Below are 20,694 nucleotides of genomic sequence, written 5' to 3'. Positions count from 1 at the left end.
ATTGTTGCCGATTTCGCTTGCTTGAGGAACTTTTCTGAATAAACTTACGCAAAGAACGTACCCATCTAATATATGATGACTATTGTTGCCACAAAAGGGCGACACAAACGCTATGAGAATTTTCTTTTTATAAATGTTTTCGTAATTTTTGCCGCCCCATCTTTCAACACCTTTTAACTCGTACGTGAACTAAATCCTAATTTTCGTAAAACTTTACGCTAGGTTCGTAAAAGCGTAAAACGAGTTCAAAATCATAAACTTTATGAAAAATTCAATTCTAGAGAGTTGGCAGGTACCATCGGAGTAACAGAATTAGCGTGAATTATTCCACAGGTAGTGCTATCGCTTCCCCCAGCGATTTACTACTCGTGTCTTGCACCAGCTAACTATGTCCTAAGTCTGCAAACTTTGTAATCTTCGTACACCACCTCATGGTCGGCCACCCTAAGCTGCGTTTTCATATATATATATATATATATATATATATATATATATATATATATATATATATATATAGAGAGAGAGAGAGAGAGAGAGAAACGGCATTTGGTACACAAAATTCTGATGCTTCTCACGTCATCGTCACTGTTTACCTGTGATATAAGGCATTCAATCGCCACATGGGCACACCGGCGCACATAAGTTAGGGGGTTCGTGTGTAATTTCATTAGCGAGTATTTTATTCATCCTTTTTTTTTCTTTTTTTTTTTCGAAAATGCGAGTCTCTTCCTACTATCAGTTTTATTTATTTATTTGCTGCTTATAAGGTCTTTCCTGTCTTTTCTTATTGCAGAAATGATATTCATAACCTCCATCATATGAAGTATAGCATACCACACACCTGCCTAGTCTTACAGATCTCCAGCTCTTCAGCCACATGTCCCATCTCTTTAGTGCACGCGTGCTGTTGTTCTCTTTGTCCTTCGTCTTTTGTTCGCGTTGGTAATGTTACCTTCTCTTTCTGTCGTTTCGCAGTTGCCCTTAAATAAAAGTATGATGATAACACGTCTTATTACAGGGCCATACCCAGGAATTATTTTCTGGGGGGAGTTTTGCGGGGACAGCGGCGTCCATTGAAATGTTCACATACTTTCACGCTTGAATCAAGCACCTCGCGCTGACATAGTAATAGCATTGCCATACTATATCTTCCGAAATATACATATATTGACACATTCGTAAGTGGCGCTGAACAGTATATCACCGCAGCGATAATTTCTGCAGGTGTAAGGACCCCCTAACCCTCCCCCTGGTTACGGCCCTGGCATCTTAGTCAAGATGTGCGATGGCATCGCGAGGCGAGGCAAGGCACGGAAGCGGAGCTTGAGACCCCCGCCAGTGGCGTGGTTCAGACCAAGGTCAGGGTTGTCTCTCTCTCGTTTGTCACCGTCCTCCCCTGAATGTCCTCAGTACAGTGCGGTGCCGTACGTCGCAGCAGACACTACTACACAGGAGACACCGGGATACAGAAGCCACCAACTTGCGACCAGTGCCAGGTTACAAATGACCCCAGCTGATTGCGGCAACCTGTGCCACCGGTGGTGCTTTTGTCCTAACGGTGTCTCCCAGCAATCTGTATCCCAGCGTCTTGCAGGCTTTTTATTGTTCCGTACACGGAAAGAGGCCGCCGCGCAATTACCGCGAATAGATGCTCCCGGTAACTGCGCGGTTTAGCGGACCGATACACGCAGGGTGTCCCACGTAACTTGTGCCAATGATGATGATGAACGAACTTTATTGAATTCCTAGAAGGGTCCCCCCTCCCCCTTGCAGCAGAGAGGGGGGGGACCCAACGTAGACAATTTGTGCCAAACTTTAAAAATATGCGAGTGCCACGTAGCTGCATTGAACCACGGTAATGTTTACCGCCGCTTGAAGCAAGTGACAATTGTTTACGTTGCCTAATTACATAATTCGTTATTATTAATAATGTTCCGAAGTATTATAATCAGAGCAAGATTGTCAATCAGCAAATTTTTGGGGTATTTTGAAAAATTCCTGATCCAACTTGACGTTCCTGTACGTGCTGTATATATGTATATATATCTTAGGCCGCAAAAGCACGCGAGAAGAGCCGCGCGACTAATCGCGCGGCCCCTTTTCGTTTTTTGTATTTATTTATTCATTTATTTTTTGCGAGCTTTCCTTAACGCTTAGAAAAAGCTTTATGTAGCACGTATTAAACAACAGAAAGTTGTATCGGTGATTTTTCATTATGGCCTGCATTTTTCTGATCGACAATTTTATTCTGATTACAATATTTCAGAAATTAATTAATTAGTCATATGTGTAATTAGGCACGCATACCTTTGAGCTTTGACACAAGTTACGTGGTACACCCTGTATGTGTACAGTGGTGAGCACTGTTAGCGTGAACCATTCAAGTTGTTATAACTTCAACATAGCTTCTGCTTCAGGAGGGAAATATGCCGAATACGACGCCTAATGGTGATGCGGATAAAATAAATAATAGTTTTCTTTATTTTGTGCTAAACATCAACTGCTATAGGCTCGTGCATGCTAATGAGGTGTTCACCCTAACAGTGCTCGCCACTGTACAAGGCTCGACTCGTATGCTTGCTTATAGTCTCGCGGTTACCTGGGAACGTATTCTGCGACGATCACTTTCGGCAATAGTATCGCCTCGGCCGCCAGGCGCACTCCGATTGGCTGGTTGAGCAAAATCGGCTCAGCTGATTGGCTGGTTGAGCACTTCGTCACGCGAAGGCGATAGTAGTGCCGAAGTTATTGTCGCAGAATACGTCCCCTGGGTGTTGCAGGTTGAGGCAGCCCTTTCGTGCTCTTGTACTGCCAATAACATCAGAGAGCAGCAAAGGAAAGGCATCGAGGTAAACCGTACAAAAATTTCCGGTTTGCTACCTTGTGACAGGGAAATCGAATCGAACTAGATGGGAAGAGAGAAGCAATAATGGGACGATTTCCTATATAAGAGCGTAATCTGCCGGACAAATGCAACGGATATTTAATCAACGCCACACTGGGGGAGCAGTTGCCTGAGTAAGACAAGGCTCCTTGGCGAAACATTTGCTGCAGCCTGAACCCCCCGTTTTAGACCGTTCCTGCGCTCAACGCTCCACTACGACTCGATGATAATGATGATGGTGCTTATTGGGATCGCCTTTAAAACTGGGCGGAGTCAATTAGTCACCTAGCCTGCTTGATTTAATCAGGGCTTACTACATCTGCCACTATATCTAGCCTTTTGCCTAGTTTATCTCGATCTTTCGCATTTAAAACCTTTATCACTATACGGAACCGTTACCTACGCTGGCAATGACTCCCGTTTTATGGGTCTTTTTCAACTATTAAAATGCAATACATTTTTCATATTACAAGTTTATCGGTAACTTACATTGCCCAGCTACATCTTCAACTGTTATACGAGTTGAAAAGTGCCGCCATGGCCTTCGAGATTAGCAGACGGGGGGGGGGGTTGTAGCCCGATCTCTGAGGCTATAATGGCGTTGTGAGAACTTGCGCCTAGAGCCAAAAGAGGCCGCCACATTGCCGCTAGCAGTATGATTCGTCGCAGACGCAGCAACTTCTTGCAGCAGTTTTTTATTATTTTCATAATTGGCTGAAAAGGTCAAAATTTGGATGGTTAACGAAAGTTGAACTCACTGCTGCGAAAGCCGGCTATCATTGTGCTTTCCCAACTTGCGATCGCGGAATCGCTTTTACTTTTCATTGCTGCTGGGTGGTGTCTGGGCTCCTAATTTTGGTAGGCAGCCATGCTGACTCTGCGTCCTGGATTTTCTTGTCATTTCGCGGCATTCGAAGCACATTTCATGCTTACATTTTCGTCGTTTGTGAGCATGCAGCGGCGTATGTCAGATTAGTTTCACTTTTCTCTGAAGCTGGTGGCAAGAACATAACCAAACTTCCTCAGGCACCTGACTTTATATACGATATGAATGCTTTACGTAACACCGCGGAGGCTTGGGCTAGTCGGTACATATTCAAGAGGGGAACAGCGCAAAAAAAAAAAAAAAAAAAAAAAAAAAAAAAAAAAAAACATGACAGACAAGAAGGGAGGCTCACACCAGCGCTGACTGACGACTGAATTCTTTATTCAGAAAAACACACATATATACCTGAAGAATAAAGAAAGGAAGATCACTGCGCATGGCCAAAAATCCTTTTTTTACGTAATCCTTTTCGAATTAACCTTGAAAGGGCTTGAGGCCAATGTGCAATACGTGGTATGAGAGAGATAAGAAGGAAATGCAGGCAGGCTACCGAAGGTCGCGCCCGGTTGGCTAGCCTACACATGGGCACTACCCGCACGACCCCCCCCCCCCCCTTCCCTCCTCTCCCTCCGAAGCCGTGCGTGCGACGGAAGACGACGCGCTTTCTCCCTGCATTCCTCCCTTGCGTGCGCAAGATTGAGGCGGCGATCGCACGTTTTCACTCGCACTGCAGCAACTTGCCTGGACGGTCCATTTAACTGCTGACGAAAAAAAAAAATGTTTCCGCCCGGGATCGAACCGGGGACCTTGCGCGTGTGAGGCGCACGTGATAACCACTACACCACGGAAACCGGCTGGCCTTGAGTCAGATCAAAGCGGAGACGACCAGTGCAGTCGTCCTCGTTTGCAGAGAATTCATGATTTGACGCTCATCTGATACCATTGGCACGCGACAAGCAAATTAACAAACACCAAAATGTGCACTAGCGTTCAGCACTGGACACAATCATGCATGCTGGGCCATTCAACTCGTGAGACCATCTCCTCCTCGATTATTCCATTATTGCCGACATTTTAATTTCCTCTGTCGACGTGATATATCGCCCAAATTCATAACTGCCCCTTGCGCTATCGTGCAACTAAATCTACCTAGTTAATTACTTCAAATTACAATTAATACTCCGAGAGAAAATAACATGCCCTGTTTTTGCAAAGAGAAACGGGGGACACAATTTGTCATGGGAGCCGTGTAACATATGAGGCACGTGTGATAAGGTCAGAAAGTAAGTAAAGAGTGCGTCTGTGTGGGTACGTGTGCGTGTAGGGGAGAATCTGGTACATATACACGAGTAGGCGTGCATATATTTTTCTACTCAGCCCGAACAGAAGGCGCGAGACAATCTTTAGCGGATTTCCTGTAAAATAATTAACCTAAACTTGCTTTCGCTGGGAGATAGCACTCGCCTATAGCGTCGCTGCTGACAGCGATCACAACATGGGGGAATGACTCAATTAATTTAGCTGTACACGTTATACAGGCAATTAGCAAGCATAAAACATTCCAAAGGTTGCGGAGGCTTCACAGGAAGATTGGCTCCAACATATCCGGTCCAACAGTGCACTGACTTCTGATGTAAACGTTACAATGACAAATTAGTACATACTTTATTGAGGGCAAGATCCTCGAGGTACCTGCGGAGGGATCGGGTGAAAATATGGCGACGCTCGTCGCTTCCGAACAGTGAGTCCAAACCTGCCACCTGGTCAGTCATGTCTGCAGGCCATTTTAGCATCCAAGAAAGTGCGAAAGCTAAAACGAGGCCTAATTGCACACAATCCCTATGTCCGCTTCATGGTGAGCGTTGTCCGACCCGTCAGCAAATTTGCTAATATAAAACCCCTTAAAACAATCCTAAATATGCACTAAAAGAAAAAAAAAAAGAAAAGAAGTAAAAAAGAAATCTGTTTCCGCCCGGGATCGAACCGGGGACCTTGCGCGTGTGAGGCGCACGTGATAACCACTACACCACGGAAACGGACACAGCAACGGGCACACATTTGAGTCGTTTTCTCATTTACCCGCGTTGAAAAACGCCGTGTTGTGAACATTTGCGTGCTGATTGAGCTTCAACATATTCATACGTCGATGTTCAGCCCTTCAAGAAACAAAGAGACAGCTCATGCATGCATTTAAATAAGGCGCACGCTGTTTTCAGTCTGGTCCGAAAACTTCTTAGAGGTTGTTACCATAAATGAAACAAGTGGGAAATGTTTCCAAAAGTGGTATCTTTGAGCGAAGGCCAGCTGAATCACACAATCTGTACTAGAACATACGACTAATTTCATGCGAAAATCATATATATCTAAGCTTCACGCACGATGTCACAACTAAATGCACGGAGATCTCACTCCACCTTGGCACAGTATTGCAGTGTGCAATGGAGGTAATCTTTTTTTAAATTTATCTTTGCAAAATCGACTAGGCAAGAGCTGACGAATTTGTCCTTTAATTATTCTGTCCTTTCTTTTACGTGTTGCAGCGCTTCGAAGTGCATTTTATTTTAATACATCACTCCAAAAAAGCCACGCTTCGCACTCCGTTTACCTGTAAAGTTTCTCACTATCAGTGGCGGAAGCAGGGCGTACCTGATGAGTCGTGAAATTTGCCAATGAGCCCCAAACGTTTTGCGAACACGCGTTATTAAACTTCTCAGCTTTCTGAGCGAACAGCGCTTGCATGTACGCTCCCTAGAGCGATAAGGTACGTGGCGCCATCTGTGATGCGTCAAAAAAGGCATTCTGAGTTATGGTTTACGCCTTAGCCGCTACGCGGCGGCACCTGCCAAGGGATCGCTGTCGTTTTTCCGCATCCTCCCGGATGCTCCGTCACGCCGCATCCCGGCGTCCGGAATATCCCGGCGGAGAAAGTCAAAAAAGAGCCACACAGCGCTCTCCCCGTGGACGTGGAAAGATGTCCTGAGCGACGGCGGGCTGAAACGTGAGCGCACAGCATCTCTCTTTCTCCTTGTTTTATTCTCTCGCCTTGCATCTTCCTCCCGTCTAGCTCTCCCGCAGCGTTTCACGAAGAATCTTCACGAAGCTGCGCGCGAGGCGGCATCGTGGGTACCTTCGAGGAGAAGTTGTACTTTGAAGAGGGGAGCAGCGATTAGCAGGCGCGATGCGGCCCCGGTCTACGCGCGGCGCTCTAAACAGCGGACGAAACGAGGTTGCAAGTGCGGCTCGGAGCCGTCGCCAATGGCTCGTTGCAGGCAGTTTCCGGCGTCGGCGCTATCACGGCGGGCCTTCTCTTTGCAACGGCTCTTGGCGCTCGGCTTCTGGCGGCTGCACGTGCGGTCAGTTACGCTCGCGCTAGCGCTAGTTACATCAGGTTACAAGGGCGGATAGAGCAGCTACACTCTGCAGTTCCCTGTTCAGTTCTATTTATGCACTTTAGTATCTTTGTTGACCGACCATGTTGACGTGCGCAAACGTTACGGGACGCTGCTGTGGAAAAGAAAAGAAATTAAATATATATATATATATATATATATATATATATATATATATATATATATATATATATAGTAGCCTCAGGAGCACTGCCTAGATTTGACAGGTGCAGCTGCTCCGTTGTGTATGTGTTCACTCTAGTGCATCGTTGCGATTCAACACAGCTCTGAATCACACGCTTGCTCTGCGTGGGAAAATTCGTTTTAATTATTTATTTACTTGTGTGCAATTTTTTTTCTCTTTTTTTTTCTTTCCATTGTGGAAAAGCAGTATAGAGCACGATTTCCACTGAAGAAATCGAGTTGTGCAGGTTTGCCGTCGTTCGTCGCTTTTCAGCCGTCGATCGGCTCTCTGCATCTTTCGAATAGTGTGAAGTCACTGCGCATAGGAATTTTCTTTAAAGTTTGGAAACGCCCTTGTCAGCGGAGAGTACTTACTCTCCAAGAAGTAACTGATCCGCTATGCACAATATAGTTTTACCTCCGGTGTGTGCATGATCACTTCACGCAACAAACGCAGTGCTCTTCACAAATCGTCCACCCTTGAGCCGGGCGTAATTGTGAAGGTCATGTCATTGTGAAACGTCATTTATACCGGAGCCACCATTCCACAATACTTGTTACCAGCTATCTCAGTTTTTTGGCTTGAAGACAATGGTTACACCTATGGGTTTAGCCAATGCGTGAATGAATAAACTCGTACATTGAATTACGAGCTCATGGCGACCGCCCTATCTCCTTTCGCTGAACATTCTTTTCTATGGAAACAGTCCTTGGCCAAGTTAGGATCTTGAAAAGCGCTTTATTGCGGTATAGAATTCAAAGTGAAATGTTCCCAACTTTATCATAGTGCCCTGAGGGAAATAAATTCTTTGCTTGCACGTTTTGTGAGGAGCGCAGGTCGAAGCAGGATATGCTGGGTATAAGCACCTCACATTTGGGGGAAAAAATTCGTTTTAAACGCCCAAGAAAGATAACAAAAGACATATATTATCGTGCAGGAGGTAGCTATAAGCAAGTCCAAAAGCTTTGTTACCTCAAGAGATGAATAAGACGTATTATTCTGAGTGTACCAGCTGCTTAAAATAAGGATAGTAGTGGTTGGTTGTTTATTAAAACAAATAAAGAAAGAAAAGTGAAGAGAAGGCAATGACTTCTGGCCGCGCTGCTGTTGAGCTCAGCCCCACAAGATGGCACCACCAGCGCTGCTGTTCACGCTTACGTACGTCTCTTGTATTCCGGTATGCTGTAAATAGTAATAAGTAATAGTAGAGTACGAACGAACCAAAACTTAATTTCTATACCCGTCGGGAAAAATAGAAGTGCAATGTTTTCTACGCACTACGAAACTATACCTCTCCATCACATTCCGACGCACGCCAATCCTTCCAACAGCATGTCGCCGACACGCCAAGGAGAACGGCGAAAATAATAACAAAAACAAAAAGAGCTGAAATAATGGCGTCAAAGTAAACACATGGTTACACAGACCTGCAAAGTTTAGCGGGGGGAGACGCTCTGATAAACTTACGTAAGCGCTCATTTCGTTGTATAACAGCTGTGGAGTTCGTCGAAATGGCAACTTTGAGCCATGGTTTTAAGAATGCGCCGCATCGCTTGGCTCCCTGCATGCAATGTTTCACGTGTACTCCTGTGTTCTGTGAAACCATGGAGTAGTACTAACTGAAACGTCCAAGTATAGCATGAATGTCAGTCGTTGACCACAGGGACTTCGGATGTCTGATAGCCTTTATGATGCATGCCCGTTAATCATAAACCACATTCCTATTACGCCTTTTGTATGTATGTTTCTGCGGTTCTTCACATCCTAACACTTTCTGATAGCATTCACTGTTCCTAAAGATATTACATTATTGTACTCTCTATCATGTATGACCATTGTATACCTCACGATATCCGACACATAGCTACTTGACGATGGCTATTACAGCGTCACCTAATAATCCCTGCACCTTGTCCGGATCCATATGTTGGCGGGAAGCCTTAGAACAATACGCTGCAGTTTTGTTATCTTTATCATGCAGTACGATTTATCCGTAAACGAGATTTCATCGTTCAGCAGGTGCAGTTACTTGTAAGCATAAATTTAGTCTAGTGGTAAGGAGTGATGAGCCTACAAAACTTCATCTGCAACAATACGCGCTATCCTGCTAGATTGCAGCTCGATACAATGATTTTATGCGTTGAGGTCAACAGAAGTCACTAGAGAACCCACTACGAAAAAATAACCAGCTAAGCGAACGGCGCCAGTATATCACATCCATAATTCAGCAATTTTCTCTATTATGTCATTATCCCTGCGCGAATATGTTAGGCATGGGTAACGCATACCTCGTCGACATATTGTTTATTATTTATTTTTCTCGTTAGCGTATACGCACAACGGTATCACTGCACAATGTATTATACTCTGCTGCGGGACAGTTTGCAATAACCTTTGTGCACATTTCGGTGCTTGTAACGGTACCGCAATATAATACGTTTCCTGAAACGCCGTGGAATGTAAACCAAATGAATTGAGCAGGACACCACAGTACAAAGCCCCGTTAGTTATTGCCATCAGTTATTTTTGCCATGGGCATACGTTACTCACAGTCAGTTTGCACGCTAAGCGGCTTTAATCTCGTCACGTTCCCCATGGCCTTGAAAAGCTAGTCTATCTCCCTGAAGTGGTGTATATAGTACGCAGACCATCCCATAGCGCGAAGTAATTTACGGGTATTCGCTGCCTTATACACAGCCCCCAGGCAACGGTACATCAGCTTTCATTAGGGAGTGGGCAGCAAACTCGTTAGGAATGTGCTCAGTGCAGGCGTCATGCTAATGTACAAATGACTTATGCTATGACAACATCCCTGCGCAAGTCATTATCAGAGCGCACCTTAGCCATATAGTTCCATCCCTTGCGCACGAAAGTGAACAGCCATGAACAAACGATTGCACACCGACCATTCACCTCGTTATATCATATATATATATATATATATATATATATATATATATATATATATATATCATAAGAAGCCAACAAGCATACACACCAAGGACAACATAGGGGAAATCACGTGTACGTACTAATTAATTCAATTAGTAAGTACACGTAATTCCCTCTATGTTGTCCTTGGTGTCTATGTTTGTTGGCTTCTTATCATAAGTTTAATAAAAATCGGGCCCCTCGGTTCCCTTTGATCTCGGTCATATATATATATATATATATATATATATATATATATATATATATATATATATATATATATATATATATATATATAGCACTCTCAGGGCAAAATCTAGTAGACATAAATACCCAAGATAGTGGACGGATAGACAGCCGTTGCCGTAGCACATTGGTAGTGCAACGCGCCCGTAATGCGGAGGTTGTGGATTCGGATTCCACCGGCGACAAGTTTTCTTTTCGTGCACTTTCATTTTACCTTTACTTTATTATTTTCTACATTTCAATTTCAACCACAGCTAATTTCCGCGATGCTTTCCTTGGCTTCAATGTCTGTTGGCTTTCCGTGGTCATGATTATATATATACACGGGGTGTTTCACGTAACTTGAACCATAGGCGTATCCATATATTGTTGACCAAGAACACCCTGGCAAATCTCCTGAGCCAAACCCTGTCAAAATTAAACATCACGAGTGACAGGTGAACACTTCGATTGGCAATATATCATCCACTGCAATCCGATTTATATTAAACGTCTTTTATGTTTATCACTGGCAGTCCTTACACATTTACAAGTGTAAGGGTGTGAGTCATAGGCCAATTTGTACCCTTACGAATCTTTATAAGGGCGTAAATCGGTGTACAGTCCAGGCATGTATGGTACAGAAAGCGCAAGGTGATAGTTACTATATAAAACAGTAACAAAATAAACTAGAGAAGTAAGATAGCTACACCAAAGCAGCTGCACAGAATAACTTTACAGAAAAACGGAATGAGGCGAATGCATTATGAAACCTTTTACACCCTTAATGGTGGAATGCCGTACAAAATGCTTTTGACACACCCCTATTCGGGCAGCTTCTTTAATGAGGTAACTTTCACGAATTCACCCATCATCATCATCGGCCTATCTTTATGTCCACTGCAGGACGAAGGGCTCACCCAGCGATCTTTAATTACCCCTGTCTTGCGCTAGCTGATTCCAACTTACGCCAGCATATTTACTAATTTCATCGCCTCACCTAGTTTTTTTGCCGTCCTCGACTGTGCTTCTCTTCCCTAGGCGTCCATTCTTTAACTCTATAATGGTCCACCGGTTATCTACCCTACGCATTACGTGGCCTTCCAGCTCCATTTCTTCCCCTTAATGTCAACTAGAATGTCGGCTATCCCAGTTCGCTCTCTGATGTACACGGATCGCTTGATGTCTCCAAACGTTACACCTGCCCATTTCTGGTTCCATACTCTTAAAAACTTTGCGCCCTTTGGGGCGCATCTTGACCCACAACAATAGTCGTCGTCTGCCTTGCGTGCGTTTCCTTTCTGAAAACTTTGCGCTCGCTACTTTCCTGTCGAGGATCATATGTCACGCTGATAACGAGCGTGCCGTTTATTGTGACAACGTGCTAATCGGGCCTCCCTTTGCTCCGGTGTTTCAGCAGCCGACTTTCCCTTTGCCTGAGATTTCGCAGCCTGCCGTCTAGCTATATCTACTAGATTTATTTATTTATTTATTTATTTATTTATTTATTTATTTATTTATTTATTTATTTATTTATTTATTTATTTATTTATACAAAATACCCCCTAAAGGCCCTCTCAACCGAGGGTATTACATAGCGAGGGGGGGGGGGGGTACAGGCAATATAAGAAATACAGTGATAAAAGGAACACATGTGACACTATACTAACAAGTCAGAATTTCGTTATACAGTCATAACAGTATGCAACACTATACAAATTAATAACAGCTATACAATTGCTTCACATTGTTCTGCATAGAAAAAAAGAATAAGCTTCATGCAATCAAATGAAAACTCTAAACGCTGTCGCGTATGTTCTTGCAATTTTCAAACGTGGTGACAGAATGCCATGGCTATTTATTTTAAATATAGCGCTGAATTCATAATCCCGAAGAACTAGGCACACATTTCGGCCTTCTATATATAGCGCTCGTTCGTGCCTGCCTGTCTCCACCTTCGTTCTAGTATTGTTTGGGCAACAACATCAGCTCGACATGCACCAACAAGGACGAACTCCCTTGTAAGATGTGGTTTAATATGCTTGCTTAAAAGATTACTTAGTGTACTTCTGCTAACTAGCAGCTTTTCCGTCACTATTTGTTGAAAAAAAAGCGTTAATTCTTAATTACATAAAAGAACGTGGTAAAAAGAGCGCTACCCCCCCCCCCCTACGTTCTGGTAACACCCCCCCCCCCCCCCCCCCTCAAAAAAAAAAATCTAAATTCTGGAAAAGCCCCTGCCCGCCTCTATTGATAATGTAGGTACAGTGTATATACAGTGGAACATTTAATAAATCTTGTTGATGACAGTATACAAGCATTATCGTTTATGAATACACTGCCGTAGACCATCCCTAGCTCGAAAAAAAAAAAAAGAAAACTCTGTAAGGCGTGGCACGATACCACCCAGCAGTCATCGTTTCTCGTATTTAGCACACGCTGCGCTGAGGTCCACACATTTAATATTATTTCGCACGACTCGCAATTTTGTCCAGTCCACCGAGACACTCACCGCCAGCAACATCCCTGGACGCCGAAATACTGTCCCACCGAGCGCCTGCCTAAAATGGCCTTCCGGGTTAGGGTTCATCAGGATTCATTAGTTAGACCCCACCGCATGCGGATTCATTAAGATGGCGCGCCAGCGAACGTTAGTCCAGTACGTGTACCCCTCAAATGGCCTTGCTCATCGTACCGCGTACCTCCAGCGCATGCATTGCCTCCTATTATTTACTTTTTTTTTCGCTGTACTCTGAAATTACTAAGTTCTGGACCAACGTACTTCAAGTTCTACGGCGTGCTCAGTGGGACGGCTGGTGTGGGCGACTGCATCGAAGATTTGACCGTCCGCCTGAATTATTGATCACGCCCGAGGCTGCGCCGAGTCTTCGAAAAACAGTGTTTCGTAACGGGCACTGGAAGCCTTGCTCGCGGGAGCGAGTAATTAACGTCTCCCAGGGTTCGCCCGGACATTTTCAGCTCTCCCCTCGAGCTCCCGGTCTTTCATGCGGAGCAGTGGGAAATGGCACGCGAAGGCTTTCAAGTAGCGTCTATTAGAGCACGGCCCCCCGTTGCACGGCTAATCTTTAACGCACATGCCGGCGTCAGGTTACTTTAGCAGAGCTGCAGATGTGACGTCACGAAGATGCGGTGGCGCTGGCGTCGCATTCCGTGCATATACAAAAAAAAAAAAAAAGATTCTACAAGTTCCACAGGCGTCAATTTTCACGGAGGCATGTAGGTCATATTTCAAGATCGATATAGTAGGCAAGTGTTATTAATCAAAGCGGCCTAATGTCATTGTTCGAGAAGGATAGGAGCGTCAATTTAGTTGTATATTCTTTGACACAAGAAAGAAAAGCAGGCGACTTAGGTTGACACTTCGCTGGTTGCCGCTTCCAAGAACAATCTTTGTAAAGAAACTTCTGTACTGTCGGCCATGCCTATTAAGCTTGCCCGCAGCGAAAATACAGGCCAGGATAGTTTGTCGAAATAATTTTTTCTTTTCTTTCTGCCTGGAGAAAATGCAAAAATTTAAGCCAGTTCCACGCTTCTGAAACCTGATGGAACAGTGGAGCTCTGAAAGCGTGGTTGTATAGCGCAGTTGGTATATGACGCTCGCCTTCGGACCGTGAGGGCCCAGGTTCAAATTCCGTCTCTCTTTATCTGCTTCTTTTCTCTCTCTCTCTCTCTCTGTGTGTCTCTCTCTCGCTCTCGTTTTCTCTTTCTCTCGCCCATAGCAAGTAGTGCTACAATCGTCGGTACAACGCAATCATACGGTTCCCATAAATGCATGTTCTGCGAGCGTGGGTTATGACGCTCGCCTTCGGACCCTGGGTACCCGGGTTCGAATCCCGCCTCGGCAAGAAAGGTTATTTTATTTATTTCTGTCACTCTCTGTCTGTCTCTCTTTCTTTCTCTCTCCGCACCTCCTCTCCTCATTTCGCACTCTCTCCACTTCGCTCGAAACTGCGAACACCATCGCTCCGTAGGGATCAACCTTGACTTTAAGGCATGTTTAAACAGCTCCGCTGTTAATGGAAGTATACACCACATCTGCGTGACGTCAATATATATAGGCCTGGACGCGCTCTCGGCGTTATCGCGTTCCTGGGGTGCTATTTGTGCACACTCAAATTCCACCATGTTGGCATCTTGAGCCAATCAGAGAATGCGTAGCTGCCCTTTGAGCCAATTAGAGAGATGGCGAATGCGTCAATATGGCGTAATTTGCGTGTCCAGAACAGTGCCCTGGATCATATATTAATACGCAAAATATATACGAACGGTAAGCGTGTTGAAGCCTATAGCCTCAATTCTGGTCAAAGAGTGTCGTACTAAGCTGACTATAGCGGAACTTGGCGTTGAAACCGTTCAAAGGTCGTGGCGATTCCATGGGCAGTATACGTGAATTTTTCGGCTATTTGGCTCGGATTTGTTGAAATCATCGTCATCATCAGCCCATTTTTATGTACACCGCAGGACGAAGCGCACTTTAAATTGAATCGAATTCTGGAGTTTCGCATGCCAAAATGATGATATGATTATGACGCATGCTGTCATGGGAGCCTCCAGGTTAATTTTGACCACCTGGGTTTCTTTAGTGTGCACCTAAGCACACGAGTATTTCGGCATTTCGCCCCCATCGAAATGCGACCGCCGCAGCCGGGGTCGAACCCTGTGACTTCGATAGCACGCTTTCGTTTCCCTTTATTGTCAAATGATACTAAAGCGCGCTGTGTGCTTGCGCAAGAAACGTTTACCCGGAACAGTGAAACGCATGCTCGCAGATAATATTCATATTGTCGCGTCACTTAACGAATTCAGTGGGCGAAGGAATCAAAGACTATTCCGCTAATAGTTGCTGATTGCGGATGTTATTTGGGCAGCAGCACTCAATGTGTAAGTATATTTATTTCTTACTGCTTTGTGCTGTCAGGCCATATCATAACAACTTATTCTTGGCCTGGTTGGTGTTCACTAAAGGACACGCTTTCATCTATAGAAAGTGGAAACACAATCTCGTCGTTTTTGTTGTGCCTCTCTCTCTGTCCGTTTTTTTAGCCGTAATTTTGTGCTTTAGCAGTCCTGCAATCTCTTATATGTGTCAAATATATGGAAGGACCCGTAGGCTTGATACTACATCTTATTACCCGCTTATGTATTTATATCTGTATGCATATCTGTATCTGTTGCCCCCATTTTTTATTGAAATGAAGATAAAGGAAAGATATGTGGTCACCTTATAATGGGGACGGCTATTCCTTTTCGCATAGCCGAAACAACAATATAAAACAATATATGTAGCGAGACAATCAAAAGAAACAACGTCACAGGGCCAGAAATGCACAGCGCACAGTCCTATACACACACACACAAACATATAAATATAAAACGCAAAGGCAAGTCGCCCCACAATGAGTTTGTAAACTAAGTCACAAACACGCACAAGCGGCCGCGATGTAGACTGTGATGAGCATGTAAGCAGATAAGACTACACATAGTAGAAAAGAGTCTAACACGTGATATACAAGCGCTAATAATTACAAATAATTGAAGCAAGTTGCAGTTGCACTGTGTGGCTATTCAGCGCAATATCTGGTGATTGGTAAGGATGCCTGTGTCTTCGAAAAAAAATTTTTATTGTGCGTTCAATGCTTTTCGCTGAGCAGTTTTCGGTGTTCAATGGGCCCAGCAATTTTGCGAGCGAGCAAGGTCGGTGAGGATCAGTGGAGTGTACCTCTTGTTCTAGTTGCCGACTTTGCGTCGCATATCTGCGGCATTCAAGGAGTATAGCTGGCGAACATCCTCATCGTCATTGCCACAGGAGCAAGCCGGGGAAGAAGCCCGTATTGTGCGGTATAGAAAATGTTTGGTGTATGCTGTCCCAAGGCGCAGTCGATGAATTAGTGTCTCCGTACTTTTCGAAAGATTTACATCTAGCTGGTATTTGAGTTGATGGTCCACTTCGTGAAGAATCGATTCCTTGGTATTTTCATTGAACCAGGTTGACATACACAAGTCCTTCTTTAGTACTTAATATTCGTTGCGTGTCCATTGGTGATGAAGGGATGAGTTGAATTTCTGCATTTTGTAGGGCCCATTTTGCCAACGAGTCCGCTAATTCGTTGCCTGCTATACTAGCATGACCAGGAACCCACTGTAATATCGCTTCTTGGTTTCTTTCAGTAGCCTGAACTAAACTTGTTCAGTACTGCGCATGTTATTCGTGCGTGTGGTTGGCTGTCATCAATATTTTCAAGACATGTTAAAGCCGATAAGGAGTCCGTACAAATTACCCACTTTTTTGGTGTCTCATATGTTTTGATAAAATAAGTGGCTTGGAGAAACGCCACTAACTATGCTATTGTTGGTACGATGTGCGTCCTCACCGACAAGCGTACTCTACCTGTAAGGATGGCATAACATAAGCTGCAGCTGCACTTTCTTTGATTACAGAACCGTCCGTGTGTAGACGCGAATAGATACCTGGTACTTGACAAATAGCTGATGAAATGCTAATTGTTTCGCTGCTAATGTGGGAAAATCGCGTTTACTTTAAGACCTTCCATTCACGTTTCTATTTTCGGTGCCTGTAGAAGCTAGCCATGGTGTGCAGCATAGGTATAGGTGCCAAAAAACCCTTCGTTCACTTCTCGTGCTATTTGAACTGCATGGAAAGGTGATCTCAAGCCAACTACTAGTGCGTTTTATGTAAACCACGGGATGCGTCTTTTTTTTTTTTTTGATACCGTACCGTTCCGAATCAATCCTTAGTACGCATATGTCATGTGTATTACGGTTTATTCTTTGATACTTTTTACTTGAATACATTATTTTATGACGGCGCCTACCACACAACCATAAACTTCTTATTCCTTCCCCCGTATATATAGTGAGTGAGCGCGAATGTGTAAGGAAAAAACAGGCAAGTGCAAAATAAGATGGCGGTTTCCAGTGTGAAAGAATGCTTGCTGTCGCAGTAAATGAGTTCAAATGCGAATGAATATCGCTAAAGTCTGCCGTACCTTCGCACGTGTGCTTCCTTTAAACGAACGAACGAACGAACGAACGAACGAACGAACGAACGAACGAACGAACGAACGAACGAACGAACGAACGAACGAACGAACGAACGAACGAACGAACGAACGAACGAACGAACGAACGAACGAACGAACGAACGAACGAACGAACGAACGAACGAACGAACGAACGAACGAACGAACGAACGAACGAACGAACGAACGAACGAACGAACGAACGAACGAACGAACGAACGAACGAACGAACGAACGAACGAACGAACGAACGAACGAACGAACGAACGAACGAACGAACGAACGAACGAACGAACGAACGAACGAACGAACGAACGAACGAACGAACGAACGAACGAACGAACGAACGAACGAACGAACGAACGAACGAACGAACGAACGAACGAACGAACGAACGAACGAACGAACGAACGAACGAACGAACGAACGAACGAACGAACGAACGAACGAACGAACGAACGAACGAACGAACGAACGAACGAACGAACGAACGAACCAAATGCTCGTAAGGAGCAAACTTGAAAAAGAACGTGTCTTGTTTTAGGTATGAAAGAAAAGCGCAGACTTCAGATTCAGACTGATGCCCATTCGCCGAGAAAAGGCGATATCGCGACACCAGGCCAAGCCTGGTGGACAGAGCGCGGCGGACGGCCAGGGCCCACGGCGTCCTGGACCGAGGACGCCGCTCGCTGTAGGGTGAAGACGTCGCCTGCTCGTTTGATAAAGTTTGTTACTACAACTCGCGACACAGTAATAATAATAAAGAAAAGGTGTGTTATATATGTTTTATCGCGAATACCTGGGGTCGATAATGATACGCACATTGAATGAATGTACCAGCATTTTTTAGCTAGTTTAATTTTTTTTGTGGCTAAACTACAGCTCGTACCAATGTAAATTACTTTTTAAATAGTCACTTTTCCATCTTCTTCGGGCCATCTACAAATGAGATTCTACTACCAGTCTTAAAAATAAAAAAAATAAAGAAGAATGCAGGAGACAGTGGATGGAAACGGGGGACAAAGAGCTCGACGCCGTGAAGATGTAGCTGTCGCGATCGGACAGCTACCCTTTCTTTTCCTTTCTTTCTTTCTTTCTTCTTTCTTTCTTTCTTTCTTTCTTTCTTTCTTTCTTTCTTTCTTTCTTTCTCTTTCTTTATGTCCGTCTGTCTGTCTTTCTTTCGTGGCACCTTGCGCTCAATCGTTGACAACGCCATTCCATTCGGGCCTGCATTATTGCGAGAAGCACTCGCGCCAGTGAAGTAGATGAAATAGAAATACCAATACAGGCCAGCAAGAAATCAAGAGTTCAAGAAACTCTATCGCTCTTTCTTCCTTTATCTCGTGCCAGGCTCTGCCTCGGGGCAAGCATTCCTTTCTTATTTGCGTTTCTTTTTGCCATGACTGAGAATAGGCTGCGACAGAAGACGAAGAAAATTGAAACATTTTTAAGCAGCAGTGGTGTCAAGCGTATATTAGCGTACGGCGTTAGTAAAAACGTAGTTTTACAGTGAGGTGCAAAAGTCTGTGGACCACTTGTTCGACGGGAAAACCGCACTTTGAAATAGCGCGCCAAAAAAAAAAAATGTTTATTGCACAAGAAACCCGAGGACACCGACCAAAGTACTGGGAAATTCCAAAGTCGGATACAAATATGGAGGAAAGAATTAAACTGGGAGAAAGCATTACGTCTCGCAGCCTCGGCCCAACACGTGACTTGCAAGGCGCTGTGCATTGGACAGGAGCGTTTGGTTGCCGGTAGTTTTTATTCGATGCGCACTTGTTCGGCTGCGTTTCGGCTGAACTAAAACCTATACCACGCGCTCTTACGTAACGATCACGTGTTGGACCGATACGTTTTGGTCTTCAATCGTGTTTCGGGATGATTTATCCTAATTTTGTCCTTCCTACATGGATATAAAAGACATACTAGGGGCGCTAGGTACTTTAGGACACTAGGGAGCCTACATGCAACGCTGTTTCATGTAGGCTGCCTATAGGACACGACTACGAATCACCGTAGACATCAGCATTCTCTTTCTATCTCTATTTTGTATTGTTGAAAGGTAATTTATTAATACAGGTGCAAGAATTTTTTTCTTATCGTTAGCGTCCCTTCAATGAGGTTTGTAACGGGGCACGATTCCGCAGTCAATGCAATGTCGCATCACTCCCATGCCTCGTATCCATACAGCAATAGAGATAACCAACAAGCGTCCCAGCTGCATATCTCAGCAGGTTGACCGTGAAGACGTTGCCAGACTTCGACAAAAGCATTAGTCGGACAACCCTGCGTTAGCGGGCCTTAAACGCGGCCACGCTTGTAGAAGCTTTGGTGAAATGTAGCTCGTACGCATATTCGCAAAGTAACTTACTATATATAGGCCGTCACATAAGCAACGACCTGAATAAAACGCGTGCAGGTTGTGACGGCGGGCCTAAATTATTACTAATTAGATGCCCACCTCAATTTGCACTGCCTCATTACTCGGCTTCCGTCGCTTTCCAACGTGGCGAGCCCTGCCATTTGAACGGGTCAACCGTTGAGCAATCATTAAACCACCCATCGCTGGATATCACTGCCGCGTATTATCGTAAATAATTCTCTCGGGCTCGTTATGTGGTTATGCGCTTCCATGTCGCTTTTACACGATCACCCAAACATTTTACTATTCACATTTCATTCTTGTGCTACTAATCGACTGCAATTTTGTCGTTGCGTTTCAATACCTCCCGCCCTCTATCACACTCTCCTGCTTTTCTTTACGGACGTATGCATAACGGCAGTCATTAGCACGCTTCTATTGATATTGAAAGTGCGATCAACACGCAACAGCTATAAATCACTGACGAAAATGACTAACGGTGAAACGTCGTGCCGTAAACGAGCCGTAGCCACCTCCCCGCTTCCCCCCTTCTTACCCTTGAAGTAAGTATGATAACCGCCAGCGTCGTTATTGTCGGCTGTGTTATCCCGTCTCGGATATTTTTAGTGCAAAGCTGTATAAGACTCGGATCCCGGGATTTCTTCGTCTCCGTCGAAAGAACAGTCTGCAGAAAGCCATTCCACCAACTGAAGCGAAAAGTGCCTATCTCCATTGGAACTACTACAGGGACCTTAGGAACTACGCATGCAGGACACGCCCCAGTATTTGTTTCATTAAGGATCATCACAAAAGAAAGGTTGAACCCACA

The 20,694-nt window shown here is 44.5% G+C and overlaps 1 protein-coding gene and 2 non-coding genes across 3 annotated transcripts in view; 1 reads left to right on the top strand and 2 right to left on the bottom strand.

Moving 5' to 3' along the window:
- Positions 1-4,488: 4,488 nt before the first annotated feature.
- Trnav-cac (transfer RNA valine (anticodon CAC)) lies at positions 4,489-4,561 on the bottom strand. The gene has a single exon. It is a non-coding gene; the product is annotated as a tRNA-Val (tRNA).
- Positions 4,562-5,673: 1,112 nt separating this feature from the next.
- On the bottom strand, positions 5,674-5,746 carry Trnav-cac (transfer RNA valine (anticodon CAC)). Its single transcript has one exon. It is a non-coding gene; the product is annotated as a tRNA-Val (tRNA).
- A 902-nt stretch (positions 5,747-6,648) lies between these two features.
- The window catches only part of LOC119463337 (glutamate [NMDA] receptor subunit 1-like), a 168,163-nt gene continuing 154,117 nt past the window's right edge, over positions 6,649-20,694 (top strand). Inside the window, 1 exon segment of the mRNA XM_049656667.1 lies at positions 6,649-6,708. The gene's annotated coding sequence lies outside the window, so the exon portion shown is untranslated.

This window comes from Dermacentor silvarum, chromosome 9, assembly GCF_013339745.2.
Source record: "Dermacentor silvarum isolate Dsil-2018 chromosome 9, BIME_Dsil_1.4, whole genome shotgun sequence".
Lineage (NCBI taxonomy): Eukaryota > Metazoa > Arthropoda > Arachnida > Ixodida > Ixodidae > Dermacentor > Dermacentor silvarum.
Note: the sequence above shows the minus strand (reverse complement) of the source record. Positions and strands in the feature narration are given on the sequence as shown.